The sequence below is a fragment of the Rattus norvegicus genome, chromosome 11 (assembly GCF_036323735.1).
Source record: "Rattus norvegicus strain BN/NHsdMcwi chromosome 11, GRCr8, whole genome shotgun sequence".
NCBI lineage: Eukaryota > Metazoa > Chordata > Mammalia > Rodentia > Muridae > Rattus > Rattus norvegicus.
The window spans coordinates 42820659-42844446 of record NC_086029.1 but is presented as its reverse complement, the minus strand read 5'-3'; the positions used below and the strand labels follow the sequence as shown (position 1 = coordinate 42844446).

At 48.5% G+C, this 23788-nt stretch overlaps 1 protein-coding gene and 1 long non-coding RNA gene across 16 annotated transcripts in view; one reads left to right on the top strand and one right to left on the bottom strand.

Moving 5' to 3' along the window:
* Tiam1 (TIAM Rac1 associated GEF 1) overlaps window positions 1–23788 on the top strand; it is a 348754-nt gene that overhangs the window by 21834 nt on the left and 303132 nt on the right. The window lies entirely within an intron of this gene.
* On the bottom strand, window positions 4728–11526 carry LOC102552925 (uncharacterized). Of its 13 annotated transcripts, none has more exons than XR_005491180.2 (6): window positions 10587–11172; window positions 9709–9925; window positions 9142–9264; window positions 8635–8771; window positions 6327–6446; window positions 4728–6245 (listed from the first exon to the last, which is right to left on the bottom strand). It is a non-coding gene; the product is annotated as an uncharacterized LOC102552925 (long non-coding RNA). The 13 variants fall into 13 exon arrangements; XR_005491179.2 differs by having other exon boundaries at window positions 9862–10038; window positions 10587–11170; XR_005491182.2 differs by having other exon boundaries at window positions 9862–9925; window positions 10587–10949.

Sequence of the window (23788 nt, the reverse complement as noted above, 5' to 3'; positions counted from 1 at the left end):
TAATTAATTAATTAATTTATTTATTTAATGTTGGTTTTGGGAATTATGATGGCTGTAGGGTAGACTGAGACTGTGTGGTTAATCTCCACAAGCTGATGGCACAGAAAGACAGCGGCATAGGATCGTCCAATGGTGGATCCTAGGAGCTTGAGAGCACCGAGCAGTGTGCTCAGAATGGCCGTGTCCTGTCCTCTGAGGTGACAAGTGCTCCCCAGTGTCTCAGATGCCTTACTTGTAGCTGACAATGGCTGCGGTTTACATAAGGATGTCCGTTCTCAGTCTTCTCTGTGAGTGCACATGTGGGGTTTTTCCTGTGACAGCACTGAACTAGTTAGCCGTTCACTTCATTAGGCTATTTTTACTGAGAACTGCACCCAGCCATGGTTCAGGCTGTTCTTTTTTTTTTTTTTTTTTTTTTTTGGATCTTTTTTTTTTTCGGAGCTGGGGATCGAACCCAGGGCCTTGCGCTTCCTAGGCAAGCGCTCTACCACTGAGCCAAATCCCCAGCCCAAATAACTTAAATTTTTTTTTATCTGTTTATCTGTGTATGCATGCACACACAGGCACATGTGAAGGCCAGAGGACAATTTTTTTTTTTTTTTTGGTTCTTTTTTTTGGAGCTGGGGACCGAACCCAGGGCCTTGCGCTTCCTAGGCAAGCGCTCTGCCACTGAGCCAAATCCCCAACCCCAAGTTCAGGCTGTTCTGTGTCTTATTGTTTTGGTGCTTGTCTTACTTAGGGTTTCACTGCTGTGAACAGACACCATGACCAAGGCAACTGTCATAAGGACAACATTCATTTGGGACTGGCTTACAGGTTAGAGGTTCAGTTCATTACCATCAAGGTAGGAACATGGCAGCATCCAGGCAGGCATGGTGCAGGCAGAGCTGAGAGTCCTACATCTTCATTTGAAGGTCGCTAGCAGAATACTGACTTCTAGACAGCTAGGATGAGGGTCTTAAGCCCATGCCCAGAGTGACACCTATTCCGAAAAGGCCACACCTCCTAATAGTGCCACTCCCTGGGCCAAGCATGTACTAACCATCACAATGCTATTTCTAAAAAGAAAGATAAATACAATTTATATATTAGGTTGGATTGATCTGTCTTTGCAGGTGGAAATCTTGGTTTGCAAAGGAGTTAAAACATGGAGTTGGAGCTGGGAATGGGGCCTCCTGTAAGTGGTTCCAGCCCTTGGGAGGCTGAAGCAGGAGGTGGTCATGAATTCAAGGCCTGTACGGGACACAGAGGGCGATGATTCTATTTCAAAAACTGAATGAAATTTTGTCTAGGGCAATGGCTCAGCATGTAAAAGCAAGTAAAAGTGCTTGCTGTCAAGCTGATGGCTGTTTGGTTCCGAGACCCACATAGTAGAAAGAGAAGCTACTCCTGCAAGCCGTTCTCTGGCTCGCGCCGTTGTGCATCCCCACACGGGTACACATGCAGGCAAACACACAAACAAATGTAATGGGAAAAACTTGAAAAACCAAAAAACAACCCCCCCAACCAAAAAAACCCTACCTAGACTCACAACCAATCAGTCAACCCTATTTCCCAACAAAGCCAAGCCCAACACAGTACAGCACGACACAGCAGTGTTGGGGACAATGGCAATGGTATCTAAGGCTTTTTGTGACGGCTGTCCCTTCAGATTGTGCTGAAACTTGTTTTGCCGCTGGGAGCTGAAGTATGACTGACTCTTCTAAACTTAAAACAGTTTCGATGTTGGGTGGCAAAGGCCCACGATCCCAGCACTCAGAGGTGTGAGTGGAGAAATCAGAGAGTAAGAGTCTTCCACTATATATGGAGTTCAAGGCCAGCGTTGGCAATGTGGAACTGTCTGTCTAAAAGCCAAAACAAACCAAACAAACCAAAACCAAAACCAAGCCAAGCCAAACCCAGACCAAAGACAAATGGTAGAATTTGTGGTTTGTGACTAAAACTGGTCACCATGAGATTCCAGGATGTGTTACCAGGACGGGAAAGAGACACTCTGATTTGTTATTTAAATTGCTGTGTTCAGTGTTGTATGTGATTGGTTCCCAGTGATTTCATCTGCCCAGAACTATCTTTCAAGATTTTTTTTTGGCGGGGGAGGGACTTTCAAGTACTGTTGCAGATTTGTTGAGGACGCATCCCTTTAGAGAACTCGTGAACTACTCACGCCAGTGACGAGTCTGATGCCCAGGCTCCATCTAGGCAAGGGCTCTCGCACAGCAGACAAGTGGTAATGATTTCATGGTGGGGCACGGTGGTAATTTCTTCACAGTTAGAACCACTACTGGCCTTGATGCCTTAGAGCGGCCCAGCGCACATGTCTGTTTTACTCTCTCACTTACGTTATAAAGACCAGGGCTCAGAGAAGTTGAGTTATTGACTCAGGGTTTAATAGCTTAGGTTTTCATAATCTCTAGGATGTGATTATTAGGAAAAATATGATCGTTAGGAAAAACTTGAGAAGCCTTATTGAATTTAAATGACACTTACTGGTTGGTACTTTGTCAGCCCTTCAATGAGTTCCAGCCACCTGATCATAAAGTGGAAAGCCAACTTCACTAACAACCTTAGGACAAAGCAGGCTGGAGAGGTGGCTCTGCTGTTAAGAGCACTTGCTGTTGCAGAGGACCTGGGTTCGATTCCCAGGACCCACATCAGGCAGGTGACAACTGTAACTCCTGCTCTAGATGATCCTCAGTCCTCTGCAGGGACCTGAACTAGTATGTATATACCATAGACAGACAGACAGACAGGCAGACAGACACACCTACACAATTTAAAGAAGAGTTTTAGCATGAAGGTTTCATTTTACAGAAGGTGGCCGAGTTGAGGCAGTTGAGTAGGCTTTGGACTGGGGTTGTGTCTCAGTTGGTAGAGTGCTTGTGGGCACTTAAAAATTCAGTTTTCAGCACTGGCTAACCCGGGTGTGCTGGCACAGACCGGTCATGCCGGGAGATGCAGGCATCAGGATCTGGAATTTAACGATGTCCTTGACAACATGAGTTCTGCACCAGCCTGGACTATGTGAGGTCCCATCTATTAAGACACAAGAAAAAAAAAACAAAACCCAGGGCTAGGTGTGGCTCAGTATACCACAGAGGCAGAGAAGAAAACAGCATCTATTTCATTTAAAGAAAGGTTTAGTTTATGTGCGCAGGAAGCTGCTGGTATAACGGTGTCCTGTGGATGCCGTCAGCATGCGGTGTCGTTTGGCGTGCACCTGCTCTGGGCAGGCTGTGTCTGTCATGCTCGCTGTGCCTAAACCCCTGACACATTTAAGGCCCAGGCCTGTTTCAGGATTTATGGTTAGCTTATGAGGCAGGTGTTTTGCCATTCAGAGAAGGTGGCATAAACCCAGAGAGATTGTAATTGGTCCAGTGCTGGGAATTGGAGAATAAAACCAGTCCTGAATTCAGCTTCTGGGTTCAAGGCCTGTGGCCACCGCTTGAGTTACATAATGCTTCTTTATGCTCAGAAGCGATATAAATCTCCAGTGGGGTGGCTGTGAAGTAAGTGCCTTTTGGCAGCCTCTGTTGCTTCAGCTGTCTGAAAGGAATGGCTTTCATAAACATGGGATGGGTATTGGATTTTCACTTCAGGATAATTCATATTACAGAAGTGGGAAAAGCCATTACCGCAGAACCCAGTGAGCCCGAAGCCATGGACACTGAGTGAGCTGGCTGGCCTCGGGACAGATGTCTGCTCCCTTTTGGGTACCTAATAACACATGTGCTTAGAAGAGAAATTTCATGAATGGGAATTTAAGTAAGCCACGTGCTTTTGTTTCTCTGTTTTATGGTACTCGTGATCAGATCCAGGGCCTTGTACATCTAGGTAGGCCAGAACTATATCCCCAGCTCTTAGGAATGGAAATTCAGGATTCCAAAAGGAAGCAAAAAATAAAGCCTCACCCATAACCCCACATTCTTTGTGCACGCCCCTCTCCTCATGTGTGTGTGTGTGTGTGTGTGTGTGTGTGTGTGTGTGTGTGTGTGTGTGTGTGTGTTGGTGAGAATTGAACCCGGAGTCTGTCTAAGCTAAGTGCTCTCTCTAGCTCTGAGCCACCGCTAGCCACAGCGTTGTTTAATTACCTGTTGCTCTAGTTCAGAACTTTTACTGTGGTTAACCATGTTGAGCTACAGTGTTTCACTGTAACCACTTCTCATGGCTCGCTCCTGGCCACTAAGTACATCTGCAAAGTAGCCATCTCTACCCTCCAACTCTAGAACTTTCTCTTTCCAAATGGAAGCTTGACCTCCAGTCAACCTTAACTCTTCATTCCTCTCCCCTGTACTCAGCCCCCGGAAACCATCTTTCTCTGTGTCAGGTTTGCATGTACCGGTCTCACACCACCAGAGTTATACAACATTCGGCCTTTGCTCCTGGCCCATTTTACTTGGCAACAGTGTCTTCAGGTTTCATCCATGCTGTGTCAGAATTTCCTTCCATCCTGAGGTGGAGCAGCCTGCTACTGTGTGGCTCCTTTCCTTTTCTGGTTATCTTTAAATGATCACAGGGTTGCTTCCATTCTTTTAAAAAAAAGGGGGGGGGGCTGGAGAGATGGCTTAGTGGTTAAGAGCACTGACTGCTCTTCCAGAGGTCCTGAGTTCAATTCCCAGCAACCACATGGTGGCTCACAATCATCTGTAATGAGATCTGATGCCCTCTTTGGTGTGTTTGAAGACAGCTATAGTGTACTTATATATAATAAATAAATAAATCTTAAAAAATGATTATTATTAGTTTTTATTATATATGTGAGAGTATGTGCACACAAATGTAGGTGCCTTCAGAAGCCGGCAGAGAACACTGGATTTCCTGGAGCTAGACTTACAGGGGTTTGTTAGCTGGCCAGTGTGGGTGCTGGGAACCAAAACCATGTCCTCTGCAAGAGCAGTCGTGGCCCAGCGTGTGAGGGAGGCATCTCCCAGCCATCCTTCTATCTGTTGACTTCTGTGAACAATGCTTCTATCAATCAGGCGCACAAGTATCCATTCACGTCCTTCAGGTCTTAACCCAGATGAGGGATTGACGGATTGCAGTGGCTTCTATACTGAATTTCCTGATACACCACATGCTGTTTCCAAGGTTGCCCAACAAGGGCTCCGATTTCTCCACAGCCTTGTCACGCATCCCCCCCACCCCGCCCCCTGTGCTCTGATGATGGCCGTCTGAGTGACTGGAATGATATCACATTGTGGCTTGATTTGCATGTCCCTCGTGATCAGGCATCACAAGTTGAGTATCATTTCAAGTCTTCGGTGATTATTTCACAGGGTACTGTGCCCTTCTGGTAGCTGTCACTGCATCCTTTCCTGAGTAGAATCCTGGTCTCCACACCAGTATGTTCAACAGATGTTTCATAATTCCCACCGATCGTTATTAATTGGGTTGGTATTATAGTGAAGTGTGGAGGTGGAGGTGTATTTCAGACTTGAATGGTGAGTGATGTGTTCATTGAGAACCTCCATTACCCATAATCCTCCATGTCTGGTTTCTAGTAGCAGCTTGTCAGGAGCACCACCGGGGTAGGCACATAATGCACACTTCGGGATGCTAGCAGCAGTTCTGGGGTTACAGTGAAATGAGAGATGCCTTAGGGAAGGCCAGCTACGGCTTTTCCTTACATAGCTCTTTTGCCTGGTGCAGTTGTCAAGGGCTTTGAAGCAGTTTAGAAGAGGCTTATCTTGTTTTAGGAGACATGGTGGAGGCGTCGCGGTGGCAGGCAGCTCTGTGGCAGGAAGAGCTTGCTCACACCTCAGCAAATCAAGGGCAGAGGAGTTGACTTGGAGCCACTAGTTAAACCTCAAAGCCTGTTTATTTAGTGACCCACATCCTCCGGCCAGACCCCATCATGTCACGGTTCACAACCTCCCAAAGCAGTGCCACAAGGTGGAGACTGTCCCATCGCGTGGACCTGAGATGTCTTACATTAAAGCCGTAACAGCTTCAATGCTGAAGAGGATGGAGGGTAGAGGGCCGCCATGGTGACAGTGTCACTGTCGATGGACAGGCCGAGAGCTCCCTCTGCTTGCTGAATGTTACTGGGGCAGCATTTCTAGATTCTTCCTGAAGGCTAACGAGCCATGTGTCGGTTCGTTGGAGCCAGTAAGGCATTTTTAGAAGGTGACATGGATGTGGTCCATACCTGGCTCTGTCCCATGCCTATGCCTTGGAGTGTGCTGCTCTACCCAGGAGTCGGCTCTCTTTGTTCACACGCTGGCGACAATACTGGCTCGTGTAGATTGCTTTTGAGAAAAATAGAGGGAGTGATTAATGAGGGTATTAGTTTCCTAAGCCACAATTTGGTGGTCAAAAACAATACCAACGTTCTTTCCTAGGTCCGAGGCCAGATGTCCAATATTGATGTTCCAGTCAAGGTGCTGGCAACAGAGCGTGGGCTCTCCCAGGGATTTAGGCAGGGATCCAACTTTGCTTCTCCCAGCTGCCTGTTGTAAGAGGCAAAAAAAAAATCTCTCTCCTTTTTGCATCTTAGAGTTTATGTAGACTATCAAGAAAGACAGATTGACAGGTGGCGGACAGGTTGGCTTCATTTACTAATCTTTGTGTGTGTACAAGCTCTTGTGAGGAAAACGAAGCCTTGAAGAGGTGGTGACGGCTGAAAGCCCGGGGTGTGTCCTGCGCTCTGTCTGCTTCAGTTCTGGGGATCAAGCCCGGACCGTGAGTGTGCCTGGCCCACACTCGACAGCCGGGCGGCATCCTGCGACCGGAAGTGGGTGCATTCTGAGACGTGTGTTGGGATTGGGGACTCTAAGCACAGCATTGTGACACCCAGCAGAAGGCCTGGCGGAGGGGGAGCCTGGTACCTGTTGCCTGATAGTGATGTGTCTTGTGCTTCTGTTTTATCTTCAGTGGGTCGTGTTGTGTAGGTACTAATATAGTGCACTGTTCTTTTCTTAAAAATGTATTTCTTCATTGTGTGTGTGTGTGTGTGTGTGTGTGTGTGTGGGTGTGTGTGTGTGTGTGTGTGTGTCAGGAGACAACTTGTGGGAGTTGGTTCTTTCTTTCCAATGTGTGGGTCCCGGGGATTGAACTCAGGGCGTCAGTGTTAGCAGCAAGCACCTTTATCTGCTTAGCCATCTCACCAGCCAGTGCCTTTGGGTTTTGCAAGCCTAAGATCTGATGTGGCAAGAGGTTAATTGCCCTGAAGGACTTGCCTTTGTTGGGTAATCCTTGGGAGTGGTTCAGCCCCGCCGTCCCCGTGGAGCTGGTGGACACACAAACTGGTGTTACTCCCAGCACCCAGCCAGCATTTTGGAATGGTGGCCATGAGTGGGCGCCTTGTTCTCATTTCTGTCATGTGAACTGCTCCACAGAAATTCTGGTCTCATTCTTCAGAATTCATGTTTTTTTTTTTTTTTGTCTGGGGAGCACTGTAGGTGGAGGGCTGGTAGTAGCTGGTATAGTTGCTAATTTCACACGGCCCTTTCTAGTTCTGGAGCACACTCATTGGTCAAATCCCACAAGTGCGTGTTTGCAGGGTATCTTGATGTGTTGGGGGCTTTCTCTGGAAAGGGACTAGGTAGGCACTAAGTGTTCTGTATAACTGCTGAATTGTAACCAGAATTGTCCATCTATCTATTCAACGTTCTTGAGACCGAAGGCGGTGAATGGAAATAGGGTCATTCAAAAGCCAGACCTGAAGAAGACTCCATCTCAAAAGTCTATTCGGGAGTCTTCAGGATGCAAAGAGGTATTCTTTGTTTATAGAATAATATATATATATATATATATATATATATATATATATATATATAGTGTGTGTGTGTCTGTATGTGTATGTGTGTGTGTGTGTCTGTTTGTGTGTGTGTGTCTGTGTGTGTATCTGTATGTGTGTGTATGTGTATGTGTGTCTATATGCGTGTGTGTGTATGTGTGTGTGTGTGTATGTGTGTGTGTGTCTCTGTGTGTGTTTGTGTGTGTGTATCTGTATGCGTGTGTGTGTATGTGTGTGTATGTGTGTGTGTGTCTGTATGTGTGTATGTGTGTGTCTGTGTGTGTGTGTATGTGTGTGTCTGTGTGTGTGTGTCTGTATGTGTGTGTATGTGTGTGTGTGTGTCTGCTTCCTGCGCATGTGTGTGCTGAGGCATGTGTGTGGGTCAGAGGACAGATTGCAGGAGGCTTGGGACCTAACTTTTGTCCTTAGGGTTGGTGGCAAGCCTCTATCCACTGAGCCATGTCACCAGCCCGGGAAGTCTTAGAGAAAGAGGGAGCTATAGTGAGACAGTGGAGTGAAGTCTATGCACAGGGTGATGTCATCCTCACCTGGGCCTGGGGCCTCTGGGCCTCATGCTAGACTTCCATCTCATGCAGTTTTAACTAGAACCTAAGGAAGGGCTTCTCTTCCACAGGACAGTTAAGAAAGCTGTGAGGCTGAAGGGAGGGGAGCAGGGGTCACTTTTCAGTGAACCTGGCTCTATGGTGGGGGTCAGTTATGGGCATTAGCAGGAGCCCTTCGGGGGAGCTTGGTAAAGCACTGATTGCTGTGTTGCTACCACACCAGTCTGTCACTGAGTAGGTTTCAGCCGGCTGTGACAGCTTCAGTGTTAGTGCTGAGATCCAGGAGCCATGCTCTGGGCGGCCCTGTGCGTTGGGATCATGCAGAGGGAAGCTCACCCGAAAGCTTAGCAGGGATTCTCAGCTGGCTTCAGCGTGTGCATGGGATTCTTCTAACGAGGCGAGCGAAGGGTGAGCACTCCAGGCCAACTCTGGAAGGCTGATTGTAGGGCTCGTTTTGGAGATCTGACCCCTGACTAGACAGTGACGGAAAAGGAAAGCTGAAAGTGGAGTGTCATCTACCAAGTTCACAATGGAAATGATGTCAGGACTGGTAAGATGGCTTAGTGGGTAAGGTACTTCACCATCAAGTCTGACAAGCATCCCTGAGACTGCATGGTGGAAGGAGATCTGACTCCTCAGGTTGACCTCTGACCTTCTCATGTGTGCTGTGACACAAGAAAAATTCTAACTGGAGTTTCACACACAGAAACACATGTGTGTATGTGTGTATGCGTGCGTGTGTACACACACACACACACTCTCATGTTTTAAATAAGTGTATAGCTCTGTGTTGGACCACATTCATAGCTGTTTTGAGCAGCATGCAGGGGGAGTTGTCCGTACCTGTTGGGTAGGAGCCTTCTTCTGTGTCTATGAAAGTGCAGCCATTTCTCTGCAAGCTAGTACGGTCCTTTATACCCATCTTGAAAACAGACGCTTGACTTCCTGAAGCTTTTGTGCCTGAACCTTAAAGGTAGGTTTGGAAGCCGCTTGTGTGATAGAACCAACGAGAGTCAGAAGGAATGAAGTGACTCTCTCAAATCCCTCCAACATCTGACTTGTAACAGGAGCTGGCCCGGACCACAGTGGGCCCTTCTGATGCTTCTGGCCGCATGTGTGCTCCAGGAAGCTTCCTTCTTGCACAGGCCATTATAGCTGCACCTGTCCTGCAGCTTCTCCAGGGACAGCTAGGTCCAGGCCTCTGCTGTCTGTCTTCCTGGAGACTTTGAGGACTAAGGTATTATATCCTAACAAAAGCCCATCGCTTGGGAGGAAGAAGCAGGCGGATCTCCGTGAGTTAGAGGCTAGCCTGGTCTACAGAGTGAGTTTCACGCTAGCAAGAGCTAGGCAGTGAGATCGTGTTTCAGAGAAAGAAAAGGTCGTATCAGAAGAATTTGTTATTTTGCTCACTTGCATTCTTATCCGAGGACTTGCTTGGTCACCTTTAGAAGCCCGGAGCAGAAACCCAGAATTGGCAGGCTGTCTGGCTGAACCAGTTTGACTGTGTGATTACCTCCCCAGCCGAGACCAGCTTTGACTTTCTAAGTCCTGCATGTCCATTACCTTTGGGTGAAAACATCTCTGATTGCAAAGTCTGGAGCACGGTCTCTGTCTCCAGTCATAGGTCCTGAAGTTGAGGGAGCGGGTGGAGGAAGGGATGGAGAAGGAGGCTGGGCTCAGAGCATCCTTCGAATCAGGGACTTCCTGCTCCTCCCTCCCGTATGTTCTGGTATGGAGTCTCTGTAAGAACCATGCATGGGTGGACAGGAATGGGAAATACCGAGACAGACTCCCTGCATAGGGAGATTCCTCTAGGATAAGTGTAGGTATGTGCCCTCCCACAAAACTGTCTGGACTTCTACAGGCCTAATTCCTTTAGAATTATTACTTCTTTATATTCGTATTTATTATGTCTGTTTACATATTATTTTTTCAGACTTTTAAAGGTTAGAGTGCAAAATATTGGGTTTATTAGGGTATTTATATACACAGGCCACCATACTTTGTTCTTAGTCATCTGTTTCCCAATGCCCACCCCTCACCTCCTCTTCCTGTTGGCCTCCCCCTCACTCCTGCAGACAATCCCCACTTCTAGTTTTAATGCCACATCGTTTCCATTTCTGCTCCCCTCCCCCACCCTCTTCCTTTTCTTCTCTTGCCTTATGATCTCTTCCTTTCTGCCCCTCCCTTTCTACAGTCAGATCCCTCCCTCCCTCCCTCCCTCCCTCCCTCCCTCCCTCCCTCCCTCCCTCCCTCCCTTTCTCCCTCTCAAGACCTAGGGTCTGCACCTGAGAGATGGGAACAAGAAAGAATTCCTAGAGAAAGGCTGGGGGACAGATGAGAACTTCAGTGATGAGAGGAGGTTGAAATGTTGCAAGTCTAGACCCCCAACTGTGTTGGGATATCTTTAGCCTATGTAATGGCCACTCTTGTCCTTCTCTGTGTGTGACCTAACAAAGGTAAATTCCAAAGGTAAATCCTTTGGAATGTGGGCCCTTAGTTTCCACCAATGTAAGGGCTAAGGATGCTGTGTGACAACATCTAAGGCTTACCACAGAATTGGCCACACGTCCCTGTAACCCACCTCCATCCATGTTTTACCTGCCAATTGATTTGAAAAGTGTGTCATTTTATGACTTTTTTGTTCCATCAGACATGTTATCTGGGAAAACCTAAAATCTGTGTCCCGTGCCTCAGACACTTGTATTTCACTTCAGAGTAAGAAAGGCTTTATGTGGGCTGGAGAGATGATGGTTCAGTGGTTAAGAGCCCTGGCTGCTCTTCCAGAGGTCCTGAGTTCAATTCCCAGCAATCACATGGCGGCTCACAATCATCGGTAATGAGATCCGATGCCCTCTTCTGGTGTGTCTGAAGACAGCTACAGTGTACTCACATACCTAAAAGAAATATTTTAAAAAATAGTTAAGAAGGATGTTTTGAAAGGGTTGGTACAAACCTTCCTGTGTGAGCCTTCTGGAGATGCTGTCTGCTCATGGTTTGTTCATTGAGACCAATGTGTGTGTGGCCCAAGTTGGCATCGAACTTGCATGTCACAGAGGGCTTCGACTTCTGCTCCTTCTTCCTCAGTCTACCAAGTCATGAGGCACCATGCCCTGTGCCTGTGCCTCCACACCCTGCTCTGAAGTCTTTTTGCTTGTTTATTTTGAACCTCTAGTCCTCTGCGGCTTATTCTAGAACATTTTAACTTCTCCTGTTGTGGTTGATACTGATTGTGAACCTGATAGGTCTAGAATCACCTAGGACACAGCCTGTGCGCATGGCAGTGAGGAAGGTTCCAGACTGTGTAAACTGAGGCAGGAAAGTTGTTGCAGCAAGGGGAAGAGGGAAGAGTAGCCACTTGCAGCCCAGAAGAGTAAACACATTGTGTTTCTAGAGAAGACTGCCTTTGGGAAGGAGATTCTGGGCATTTTCTTCAGAATTTAGTTGGAATGAAATATTTTAGAAACAGAAGCAGTTTCTAAAAGGCCTCACAGGAAGGGAGTTTCTACACTTTACACTGTGAGTCATGAGTAACTCGTTTATTTAGTGTTGCTGAGATGGTATTAGAAAATTAATTAAATATTAAAAACCCAAGACTTTATATACAGTCCAAGTTCCTAGCCCAGGGAATGGTGTCGCCCACAGTTGGGCAGGTTTCCCACTTCCAGTGAACTCAATGAAGACAGTAATCTCCTGCCTCCCCTGGAACTCCTCCCCTGCGGCCCCGAGGCATTCCCAGAGCCCTGTCTCTTACGTCAGTCGTTCTCTATCTCATCGAGTGGACACAACTGAAATTAACTATCACACTGTGCAAACGGGAGGGCCTGAATTAGAATTCTCAGCATCTTGATTTAAGAAACACTGGCCATGCCCATAATCCTAGCCTTGCTTGGAAGAGACAGGCAATTGCCAAGAACCTGCAGTCAACCAGCCTCGCTGAAACGGTGATGGGAAGGGACAGTAGGGTGGAGGTGGAGGGCGAGGGCGAGAAGAAGCCTGACAGTCCCTTCACGTACTTTTGGTATGCAACACACACACACACACACACACACACACACACACACACACACACACACACACACAGAGAGAGAGAGGCACACACACACACTCAGTTGTAAGTCTGCTTGCCATCATTTGTACTCTCAACACTTACCGGGCACAGGCAGGAGGATCGGGACTTTGAGGCTAGCCTGGGTTACATAATGAGATCTTGTCTCAAACAAAACAAAGCTGAAACAGACGTCAGCAGCAGCAACAACAAAACCCAACCCCAGCCCAACCCCAGGCATTCAGCCACTCGACCAAACAGTAGCCAGAACTGGGATGGTGAAGAAGATTCTGTCTGGTAAACTATATAAAACCAACGTCTTCTAAGGCATTTTCTTTGTTCTGTAGCCCAGCATGGAGGCAAGCCTTCACGATGTGCGGCTGCCACTGGACCGCATGCACTGCCTTCCCGTGTCCTGCTGACCAGGGGCAGAGGCTGGACCATACTCACTGCCTTCCCGTGTCCTGCTGACCAGGGACAGAGGCTGGACCATACTCACTGCCTTCCCGTGTCCTGCTGACCAGGGGCAGAGGCTGGACCATACTCACTGCCTTCCCGTGTCCTGCTGACCAGGGACAGAGGCTGGACCATACTCACTGCCTTCCCGTGTCCTGCTGACCAGGGGCAGAGGCTGGACCATACTCACTGCCTTCCCGTGTCCTGCTGACCAGGGACAGAGGCTCTTTTGTATGTTTCTACCTGATGGTTCCAGCTGCCTCTTTAAATGGGTTCTCAAATTAGATTTTCTTAAAACTATTTTCCCTTACCCTAGCAACCAGGATGAAGCTCGGGTTTTTAATAATTTAAGACTATTTCCTTGGTATTATTAAATCTCTTTTTCTGCCCTTTCCTTCTTGGAACTATGGAGAGTTTTAGAATCCGGGACTTGGGGGGATGTGCCCTTATGGTGAAGACTAGCATTAGCATGCCTTGGGGACGTAAGTCTTGGTTAGGACAGATAAAAACCCGTTTTGGCTTGAAGTCCAGGCCAGGCATTCAGTGCTTCATAAAGCTCCTTGTGTGGGTCTCGGAGTTCACAACTGGCATGGTTGTCCTGCACTTTTTACAGATGAGGGCAACCGAGGCCCTGAGGCCATAGTTCGGCCCAGGTGTGATTGCTGGTAGGTGAAGAAAGAATCCCGTTGGCCTTAACTTCAGACTCCCACTGGTCCGTTTCCCTGTCACATTCAAAGGCTCTAGGAGTTAGGACTTGAGGGCACCTCTGGTGAAGGGACACACAGTTGGACCTTCTAAGAGGAAGGTCCTTTGGTGATTGAGTCTCCTAAAGATTCTGGGTCTGGCTTGGGGGTTCCCAGAAGAGGGGTTCATTTTTCACTCATTCCAGCCTTTCTACTAATATACGTACTCCGAAGAAACAAACACACACGTGACTCAGGCCAGGGAAGGCTGGAGAAACGGGGAGTCAGGCTGGGGCCAGCTCATCCGGGAGGTTTGACAGGCACCTAGGAGCAGGCTGGGAGCAGGAACTGTTATTGCAGGTGGTGTGGCCGCCCTGGGGAGAGGAACCCAGAGCTCTGGCTTCTCACAAGGGAAGGGAATCTGACTTTCTGTGGCAGCATGGACGAAGCCCTGGGTGGATTTGTTGCCCACTCTCTTCCCCTCCCTGCTCTCCCTCCAGGTGTCTCCAGAGGTGTAGGAGAGGGAGCTTGGGGAGGGGTTGAGGTATGAGGCATACCATGAGGCGCCTAGTTATTTTTGCTTCCTGCCTGGGTGTGGGTGTTTGTGTTGACAGCGGCGGGGGAGGCGTGATGGGTGCTGGAACACTTGGGTGCCCGTGGGGTGGGTAGGAGGTGGTGCCTGTGCCAGGCAGGTGACTTGGTGCTCACGTGGCTCTTAGGTTGGCCCTGGGGGCTTTGCAAGGCTGGGAGGGAACTGGCTTTGCTCCCCGGTGCTGGCAACTGTCTGCTTCAACCTCTGTGTTACAAGCACAGGGTTTTCCAGTTCCTGAGGAGGTGAGACACTCAGCTGCTATGACTGTTCTGGAAGAGAGGAGTGATTCTGCCCAGGGTGACCCTGATCTCAGCTGGCCAGGCCCAGTGGCACGCCTGTTGATGAGAGTTTTTGGTCTCCCTCCAGCTCCTCCCTGTGATGTTCAGCTTTACATGTCAAGACATAGAGGGTGCTCACTCTGTGACCGTCTCTGGCTTGCTGGGCGTTTGCTGTGACTAGGCGCCACTGCAACTGCTCTGAGGTGTTTGAGCGAGCTGCCGAGTGTTGGGGGACTGTGTTTTCATCATTCAGCTCAGCCTGGTAAACATCCTGCAGCGTGCCCCAAAGGCTTACAGCACCTCCTCCATTGCTTACCCACAGGGACAATTGAGAACCCCTAGTGCATTCATTTAAAAGCAGAATAACCCTTGAGGATGTTGAGACCCTGTCTTGTCAGTGTTGGGATATGGGCCTAGCGAAGGGATGCACCATTGCTCAGTGGTTCCAAATAGGAGGCTTAGTTTCCAGCTAGGTCATTAAGGTAAGGGGTTCATTGGGTAGAAATTTCAAGTCGGAACTGTGGTCTAGAATTCTGTCTCTTCACTCCCTATTCGGAGACAAGATACCCACGAAGCCTAGCCTACAATTTTTCCATGTTCCCTCCTGGATAGGTCCTCAGGGCTGTGCTAATGAAGTGCCACAGATGGGACAGGCTTCAAAGGACAGAAATTGATTTCATAGTTCAGAAGGCTGAGATCAAGTTATCTGCTGAGCTACACCCCTCTAAAGCCCCGGGGAAGAATCCTGCCCGCCTCCTGCCGGGCCTGTCCTTCTTGCCTCCCTGGCTTCTCCTGGCTCTAGGGCTGCAGCTCTGTCTCCATCTTCACATGCCCTTCCCAGGGTCTGCCTCTGGCCACTTTCCCTCTCCATAATGGCACCAGTTGTTGGACGAGGGCCCATCTGAATTCGCTATGATGTCATCGCAATTTCTGCCAAGATTTTATTTCCAAAGAGAGTCACATTTATGGTTGTAAGGGGTTAGACTTTCAACCTGCCCTTTAAAAAGTATTCTTCTTAGATTTATTTTTATTGACCCTATATGGGTGTTTAGCTTCCAGATATGTCTGTGCATCTTGTGTGTGCAGTGTCTGTGGAGGGCGGAAGAGGGTGTCCGTTTCCCCTTGGGACAGGAGTTACAGATGGTTGTGAGCTGCCGTGTGGGTGCTGGACCTGCATCCTTTGGAAGAACAGTCAGTCCTCCTAATCACTAAGCTCTCTCTTTAGTCCTCAACTTGTCTTTTTGAGGCACACAGAGTTAGCTTTAGGTAACTCCATTTTGAAGTCACCACTCCAGCGGTGCCTTCCCATGCTGTGAATTCCTGCTGTGAGCAAACGCAGTCCATAGCACTTACACTATTGTCTGAGTATTGTTATATCTGTTTGTTGTTGATGTCGGTCTGTCCCATTTCCCCATAACCCACTGGTTCTCAGCATGTGGATCTCAACCCCCATGGGGGTCACCCCTCAGATAGCCAGCATTACGATTTATAGCAGTAGCAAAAAAAAAAAAATTAAAGTTGTGAAGAAGTAGTGAAATAATTTTATGATGGGGGGTCGCTACAACATGAGGAGCTCTACTAAGGAGCTGCCACCTTAGGAAGGTTGAGAACCACTGCTGTGACCCCAGAGAAGAAAGGCACCTTGACACATGATTGGTTATATCTCTACTATTCAAACCAAGAGTCGCTACATATTAAACAAGTACAAAAGATACATTTCTTTTTAAATTCACTGTAGCCGTGGAGTGGTGTGATATGCTCTTGCTTTTCTCCTCCTGTTCAGGTACCGACAGTTGAACTCAGGGCCTCACGTGGACTAGGTCAGCTTTCTTGCTAGGCAGCCTCCCCAGCACTGCGTTTAAAAGGATCTGTCACCTACAGGTTAAACAGTCGAAGAGGAGGCTCAGTAGGTAAAGCGGCTCACACAAGAATGAGGCTGAGTTCAGATGCCTCACCCACAAAGTGAGCTACATGCACACCAGGAAACAGTACTTTGCCTTGAGAAAGGGGGTTCTCATAGTGTGAGGTGAGTGTGGACAGCTTTGAAGATATTCCGGCTGAGTTAAGGAAACAGGGCTGTCTGGTCCCACGTATGTGAGGAACCTGAAGTGATCTGGGGTAGGGGAGTCAGCCCTGGATGGATTCGTAATTGAGGAAGAGTTCCAGAGATGCTGGTTATGATGTTTGCACACCTAAGTGAATACTTTATCCCACTGACGGTATTCTTTCTTTTTTTGGGGCGTGTGTGTGTGTGTGTGTGTGTGTGTGTGTGTGTGTGTGTGTGTGTAAATCTAAGCACACCCCTTGTGTGCGCACACATGGAGGCCAGAGATATCATCAATCATTTGCCGTCCTCTGTCACTTGCCACCTTACTGCATGAGACAGGGTCTGTCAGTGAACCTGGAGTGGAGCTGATTGGCCAGATCGGCTGACCAGTGAGCTGTGACGACCCTCCTGTCCCCACCGGTCAGTGCTGGGCTTGCATGTGGAAGGCGTCCTCCTTATGTGAATGCTGGAACGTAGGTTCTTGTGCCTGCACAGTGAGCTCTTTATCCACCAGGCCATCTCCTTAGTCTCCTGTTTGTTTAAACATTTTTTAGATTTGTTGATTTCATTTGTATGCATGTTTCGCCTGCATGTGTGTTTACCATGTATGTGCCTGGTACTCATAGAGGTCAGAAGGAGGCACCAAATCCCCTAGAACTTGGAATTCCAGATGCTTGTGAGATGCCACGTGGACGTTGGAAATCGAACCATGGTCCTCTGGAAGAGCAGTGCTCTTGACCGCTGAGCCTTCTCTCTACTGTCTGTGTTTGTATTGTCTTTGAAACAGGATGCTGTTAAATTGTCCTGCCTGCTCTGGTGCTTCATATGTACTCCAGGGCTGTCCCCAAACTTCAGATCCTCCTGCCTCAGCCTCTTGAGTGCTGGGGTATCAGGCATCGAAAAGGGTTGAAATTCTGAATTAAACAGTTTCAATTAATTTTTATTTATATGAGTAAATTGTAGCTGTCTTCAGACATACCAGAAGAGGATACCAGATCCCATCACAGATGGTCGTGAGCCACCATGTGGTTGCTGGGAATTGAACTCAGGACCTCTGGAAGAGCAGTCAGTGCTCTTAACCACTGAACCATCTCTCCAGCCCCACCCCCTGAATTTTAAGCTATGATCACTTTCTCCTAAAATTTAAAAGAGAAAAGATGTGCGTGTGGGTATGAGAGAGAGAGAGAGAGAGAGAGAGAGAGAGAGAGAGAGAATGGGTTTGTAGAGAGCGCCATAGCACCATAGAGGGGAAAGGAAGTGAACTCTGAACTGAAAGGCAGACCAAAGCTGGTGCCTGCTGGGAAGGAAATTAGTTAGATGGCAGAAATCCTGTGGGCGGCAGTGCCCATGCGGCAGTGCCTGGGCGGGCTGTGACCAGAGCTCCGTCTGAAGGCCTGAGGGGCTGAGAACAAATCAGTCATTCTCTATGTGGGCAACCGCAATGTGGAGGAGCTGTCGTGGTCACTGGAGATCTTCCTGGCTCAGACACTTCAGTATCAAACGTCTGACGAGGTCAAGCCAATTTGCGACTGCTTTCTTCTTCTTCTTCTCCTTCTTCTTCTTCTTCTTCTTCTTCTTCTTCTTCTTCTTCTTCTTCTTCTTCTTCTTCTTCTTCTTCTTCTTCTTCTTCTTCTTCTTCTTTCTTCTTCTTTTCTTCTTCTTCATAAACTCTCCACCCAGCTCCTGCTGCCCTCATTCCGAGGGCTCCAGATGGGCCTGTTTGAAGCAATTGTGTTAGGTCAGGGATCCCCAGTGTTTGGGAATGGCCCCGATTCATTTGTCCTTAGAAGGTGTTCATCTTCATCTCTCTCCTCTCCCTGTGTCCCCCAGTTGCCAGGGCTTCTAGTGTAGAATTCAATTGGCCTTTCTTTTACCACTTATGCCGGACTAGAGTTCTGATTATCCATGTTGACATTACCTGTGGCCTGGAGCCACACCACTGCTCTGAATGTTAACCCTGCAAAGTGGGCTCATGACCTCTATTTTATAGACAAGGACATTTTTATTTTAAATGGGGATAGAACCCAGGGTCTTGCATACAACAGGCAGGTGCTCTGAGCTACGTTCCAGGCACAGACAAGAAGGACAGTGGTTCAGTGGCACGGATGTAACTTGGTTTACTCTCAGCTCTGCACCTCGGGCTGCGGCTCTGGCCCTGTGCACACTTCCAGCCATCAGCATCTTGGCTCTCCTCTAGATGACGATCCCACCCGCGTTAGTGCTTGTGAATCCAGTGCAGGGCGCAGGAGACTGACAAACGTTTGGAGAATGTTGTTAATTTCTTTCCAGTCTTGCTGTGTCCAAGGAGGAATAGCCACTGTCCAGCCAAGGTGTTAGCTGTTAGGGAGATGGGCCAGGCTCTTCTACACTGTCTCCCCTTTAGTTCTGGACTGAAGAGGAGTTGTAAGCAAGTATGGAGGCTGCAAAGACAAGGGCGAAAGTGGATCGCTTTAACATCCAGAAAAAGAGAAAGCAATGGCTCAGGATCTGCACGGAGAACACAGTGAGGCTTCGCATTGTTCCTTCCACTGCGGAAGTCATCTGCCACTGTGCACTCGGGGACACTCCTGTCCTCGAACTTGCCTTAGTTCTAATCTTTGAGTCAACTGCCAGTGTAGGAGGTTTTATGGCCATAGACGTTTTCACGTTACAATTATTTCAAAGCTGATAGATACTAGGGCTAGAGAAATAGCCTAGTGATTGAAAGCACTGTCTGCCCTTCCGGTGCACTGGGGTTCAATTCCCAGCACCCGCATGGTGGCTTAATATCTGTATGTAGCTCCAGTTCTAGGAGATCAGAAACCTTCCTCAGGTTTCTTTGGACATTCAATGCACGTAGTACACAGACATACATGCAGGCAAAATGCCCACACACGCAAAATGAAAAATCTTAAACAAAAATCCAAAACTGATAGATACTAACATTCGGTAGACTGAGGCTGTGGGATGATGAATTTGAACTGTATAGTTGGAATTCAGTTCTCCTCTCTCTGTGTATACATATTTGTGTGTCTATGTCGATGTGTGTGTACCTGTGTGTATGTGTGTGTGTATACCTGTGTGTATGCACCTATGTGCGTACATGTGTACCTAATTGTATGTGTGTGCACCTGTGTTTGTATGTACCTGTGCGTATATATATATATATATATATATATGCGCACATCTGTGTATATGTGTGTGTATATATGGATGTACATATATATACACTTGCATGTTTGCATGTGTGTGTTTATGTGTGTGTGCACCTGTGTGTGTGTGTGTGTTTGGGCATGCACACATGCACTTAATGAGTACATCTAGAAGCCAGAGGAAGATTGACTTTTTGGCAAATATTTCCATGGCCAGCTTTTGGCAAATATTTGGCAAATATTTCCATGGCCAGCTTTTGCTTGGGTGCTGGGGATCTGATCTCAGATCCTCATGTCTGCCCAGCAAACGCCATCATCCACTGAGTCATCTAGCTCCCATCTTTTGTTTTTAAAGCTGGCCTTTGTAAGCTGAGGGGAATGGGCATTGCTGTCCGGGTGTCTTCTGAAATGGTCAGGTGGAGAGCTGTACCCCGGGAGCCACCTTCTTGGGTAACATTACAGAGTGAATCGCCACAAGGATTGGATTCCTTGCTCCCCAGTGGATGTACCCACGTTTCTGGCTCTAAGCTGAAGTCAGACCCTTTGCCTGCAGATGTAGATCGTGGTCTCATGGTAGGCTTTTGTTCACCACAGTCCCGGCTGACGCACGGCACATTTGTAGGCAAGCGAGAACCTGTAACTCCCTTAGCAAGTCAGGGCAGCAGGCCTCCTGTCAACTCTCACAGTCTTGGACCGGTGCCATGCCATCCGCATACACTGCAGGAGTCTTCCAAGACCCCTGAGCTCTGCCCTGCGACGCCTCTGTGTGTGGTGTACGCTGTGTGCACATGTCATCCATGCCATGTCCCCCGCTCCTCCCACCCTCTCCTGTACATGCGTGTTTTTCTCTGCCCCCCCACCTTTTATTTATTTTTTTTTAGAGACAGGGTGTTGAAGAACCTGTAGCACACCAATTTGCCTGGACTGATTGGCCAGCGAACTCCAGGGAGTAACCGCTTTCCCAGTGGCTGGGTTCACAGATATGTGCTACTGTGCCCAGCCTTCAGCTTAGTGCTAAGGGTTTGAACTCAGCCCCCCCACCCCCCACCGAGCCATTTACTCAACCCGTTTTCTTTCTTTTTCTTTCTCTCCTCCCTCAGGTTTGATATGGTTCCATTTCAAGGCAACTCAAATAAGAGACTTGATTGTGAAGGCTTCTCAGCTGTGCTGACCGCCACTGACCTTTCTCTGCTCTCTCAGAGATGCTCCTAGGCAGAGAAAGGGCAGTAGCCAGGCCTGCAGTTTGGCCACGTGGATCAGCAGTCTCTCCGTTAGCATTCCTGTGCAGTGGAGTTCACCTGTGACTGCAGGGTGAACCAGGAAACTGCACATGGATGGATGGTCCAGGCCCTGAGATCTTAGGAGGTTTCCTGAGTGAGGCAGCGGGCTCTCACCTGTCCCGTGGTCTGACACCTACCTCTGCTGTAGCCCAGATCCCATCCTGAGTCTGTTTTCCTCAGGTTTTGTGCAGCTCTGTATCTGGGGTGGGAGGTAAGGAGGCCTGTGGTAAGGCGAGCATCGTAGTACTGGTTAGACATGGCAGCCTGCCCTCTTCCTTTGGAGACTGTCTTGGCTGGTACTTCCCCAGCTGCTGTTGTCTGATGTTGCCCGGCAGACTGGTTTGGTCACCTTATCAGAACTGAGGAATTGACTCAACCAATTCCACAATGGGATTCCTTGACACTGGAACTTTCCTCTGAGCTCTCAGATGAGCCAGGTGAAACTGGAATTGAGGAAGGGAGAAGGGAGGGGGAGGGGGAGGGGGAGGGGGAAAGAGGAGAGAGAATAAACAAGATGGTGGCTGTGCCTTCAGTCTTACTCCAGTTGCCTGGTGACTGGGTGTTGGAGGTGAGTCATGGATTTGGTTGATCCTAATGCCCTGTCAGCTCTGTGTTGAGAGAATGTGTGAGTGTATGTATGTGTGTGAGTGTATATATGTGAATGTGTGAGAGAGTATGTGTGAGTGTGTGTGTTAGTGTGTCTGAGTGTGTGTGAGTGCGTGTGTGTTGGTGTGTATGAGAATGTATATGAGCGTGTATATGAGTGTGTGTATGAGCGTGAGAGTGTGTGTTTGTATATGAGAGTGTGTATGTATAAGAGTGTGTGTTGATGTGTTTATGAGAGAATGTGTGTGTGAGTGTGCGTGTGTTAGTGTGTATGAGAGATTGCGTGTGTGTGTGAGAGTGTACATGTGTTGGTGTGTATGAGAGCGTGTGTGTGAGTGTATGTATGAGTGTGTGTGTGTGTGTGTGTGTGTGTGTGTGTGTGTGTGTAAGGGAATGGTTCTGACCTTCAATTGTATAACAGATCATTCTCATGGCTCTGTCTATGAATAATCCAGCGTGGTAGCCGTCCCCCTCAAACCAGTCATGTCTCTCCTTCTGCAAAGGCCCTGCCACTGAAGACAGACCTCCCTGGTGTATTACTTTTTAGCTATCGTTGTAAAACTTCCATTTCCTGAAGCCAGTCAGGAAATTTCCTTCAAAGTGGTGGACTGGAAAGGAAAGAGGCATCTGTTTCCTGGGGTTGCTGCTAGGACCAGTTGCAGACGTGGCCGCCGAAGCCAGACGTTTGTAATGTGTGGAGGCCGGGTGGCCCAGCGTCCACCTGGTCCCTGGGCTCCTCTTACCCTCCTTACAGCCCTTGATGTAGCTGCCTCAGTCCCATCTCCTCTTCCTCACGCAGCTGCATTTCCCATGTGCTTGCTCTCCTTCTGGTTTTAAGGACACTGATCCAGTTGGAGCTGAGGGCCCAGCCCACTCCAGCACAAACTCTTCTCACCTGATTTTATCCCCAGACTCTTTCCAGATCAGATCACACTCTAGGATGCTGGCCGTTAGCCTGGGATATAGAGAGCTCTCGAGTGTGGACTGCAGGGACAGGCGTGATGGCCGGCAGAGAGTGGTGGTCATGGAAGACAGCTGATATTGTTCTGTGGCTTCCACACACACTGAACCACATGGACACACACACACACACACACACACACACACACACACACAGAAAAAGGTGCTTCAGTATGCTAAATTTTGGGACATAGTTAAAGTTCTAACAGATTTTTAAAAGTAAATTCAGTGTTTTTATAAAAAGACATTTATGAGTGTTTTGGCTACATGTATATCCGTACATCACGAGTATGCCTAGGGCCCATGGAGTTCAAGAGAGGGCATCAGTTTCACATGGGGGAGCCACCATGTGGGTGCTGAGAAGCAAACCCAGGTCCTCTGCAGGAGCTCCCTTTAGCCACTGAGCCAGCTCCTCTATCCCTTACCTTAAGTTCTGAGTGTGATGCAAATTAGTGGAGGAGAGGAGCCTTCTGGGCCGAGGGTCTGTGTTCATCTGGGTTATGTTACTTTGACCTTCTCGGGCGGGCTTTGTTATTTCTATTTCATAGGTGAGAAGTTGGATTCTAGAAGTTAGGTGACTGGCCCCGCTCTATGGGGTGCTGGGCTGAAGTCCAGGTTTCTCGTGACTGTTGTTCCTCTTTCCCCTTTGCTTCTGTCTGTCCTTGTTGCAGGGATCTCCCACGGGCCACCCTCTCTTGAGTGTCCTTTGTCATCTGCAGATAAGCCTCAGGGAGATGGGGTGAGTTGGTTTCATCTCTGTCACTGACGTCTATGCCCCTAGCTGGGCCACACGCACTCTGCCGGGCCTTTCCAGGCATTGTTTATGACAGACAGAGTTCCATGTACTTTGCTACACAGAGGATTTTGAAGTTCTTGGGGTGACAGGCCCTCTTTTGTCAGTCAGCGGCTTGCCCGTTCGTTATCTGCTTGCCCCCTTTCAAACAGAAACACCAATGACGCGTCTGATACACCTGGTGCTTGTGGCAGCTTTCAGGCACACCAGACATAGTGTGCACACCCAGGGGAGCATTCCAGAAAACACTGGAGGCTGGGAATGGAGCCATGGTGGTGGCTCTGGTAGTAACGGTGGGTTTGGAGGGCAGAGGAAGGGAGGGAGGGGGGAAGGGGACAGGAGCACAGAGAGATGGGGATGTGCGCAAACACATGGAGAAAGATGCTTGCGGGTGCCCTGTCTGGTGCTCTGGCAACTGCAAAGCCAGATGAACTTTCCACTTCTCTGTGTGGAGTCTCAAGGCTGAAGCATCTTGCCTGTGTGTCTGTCCATCTGCCCGTCTGTCCGTCTGTCTTGTGCAGGGGATTGAACCCAGCACCTTGCGCATGTTAGATGAGTCAGTGCTTCAAGTCCTGCTCTGTTGTCACACGTGATCAGGCGCTGTGCCCGTGAAGCT